Source organism: Podarcis melisellensis (genome assembly GCF_964234715.1).
Source record: "Podarcis melisellensis genome assembly, chromosome: 14".
Classification (NCBI taxonomy): Eukaryota; Metazoa; Chordata; class Lepidosauria; order Squamata; family Lacertidae; genus Podarcis; species Podarcis melisellensis.
The window spans coordinates 10,334,444-10,336,072 of NC_138546.1; positions in this window are offsets into that span (position 1 = coordinate 10,334,444).

A 1,629-nucleotide genomic window follows, 5' to 3' on the forward strand; every position below is an offset into this window, starting at 1 on the left:
CAGGTGGCGCTGTGGGTTAAAGCCTCAGCGCCTAGGACTTGCTGATCGAAAGGTCGGCGGTTCGAATCCCTGCTGCGGGGTGCGCTCCCGCTGCTCGGTCCCAGCGCCTGCCAACCTAGCAGTTCGAAAGCACCTCCGGGTGCAAGTAGATAAATAGGGACCGCTTACCAGCGGGAAGGTAAACGGCGTTTCCGTGTGCAGCTCTGGCTCGCCAGAGCAGCGATGTCACGCTGGCCACGTGACCCGGAAGTGTCTCCGGACAGCGCTGGCCTCTGGCCTCTTAAGTGAGATGGGCGCACAACCCCAGAGTCTGTCAAGACTGGCCCGTACGGGCAGGGGTACCTTTACCTTTACCTTTTTACACGAGTAGAATGTGCCATTTTATTTAAAATGCATCTCTGGATTATTTGTGGGGCCCGCCTGGTGTTTTTACATGAGTAGAATGTGTGCTTTTATTTAAAATGCATCTCTGGGTTATTTGTGGGGCATAGAAATTCATTCCCCCCCCCAAAAAAAAATATAGTCCGCGCCCCCCCACAAGGTCTGAGGGAAATTGGACTGGCCCCCTGCTGAAAAAGTTTGCTGACCCCTGTTCTAATTGTTTTATTGCCTGAGTGTTTTCCACCTGTAGCTTCTTTGGGGTGGGATATAAATTTAATAAAAAGTATATGTGCGAACGGTTGAGCTTAATTGAAATGCCAAAAGGAGGCTAGGGTAGCTAAATCTCAATTTATGAAGCAAGTAAGGCAAGACAGGAAATGCTATTTTTTGCCGGTGTGAATGAATAGAACATTATGAGATTAACTTGGGCTTGGGTAAGAAAATAATAAATCTTCAACTTGTACAAATCTCAGCTATCTGAAAAGCAGCAGTGTGTAATTCACAAGTTTATAGTTTCACACACACCTCGAAAAGATTGGTCCACTGAAAGAGGTCTCCAGCTTTTTCTCAGGTACTAGTTACTGGAGGAGATATTGAAATTATAATCTCAAATATATTATTCTGCACATTAACACTTGGCACCATGGCTTCCTCTTGGGGAGCTTGTGGCCTTGGTAAATGCTTTACGATGCCAACATTTTCTGGACTTCAGGGTTGCAGAGGGTGATAAACATAGAGTGCAAGATACAATTTCCATCCCAATTATCTCCAGAATACAGTGGTACCTCGGGTTACATACGCTTCAGGTTACATACGCTTCAGGTTATAGACTCCACTAACCCAAAAATAGTACCTCGGGTTAAGAACGTTGCTTCAATATGAGAACAGTTTCAGGTTAAGAACAGACCTCTGGAACGAATTAAGAACTTAACCCGAGGTACCACTGTATATTTAAAGCTTTAAACAGTCATGGCTTGCCCCAAAGGTTCTTGGGAGATGTAGTTTGTTACGAGTTCTAGAGGTTGTTAAGAGGCCCCCTATTTCCCTCCCAGAGCAACAATTCTCAGAGTGGATTTACAGTCATTTGCACTTCACAGGAAACTCTCAGACTTGTAACTCTGTGAGGGGAATGGGGGTCTCCTAAGGACTCTCAGGACCCTTAACAAACTACATTCCCCAGAATCCTTTGCAGGGTGAATCCACGACTGTTTAAAGTGGTATCATAGCGCTTTAAATGTGTGGTGTGGA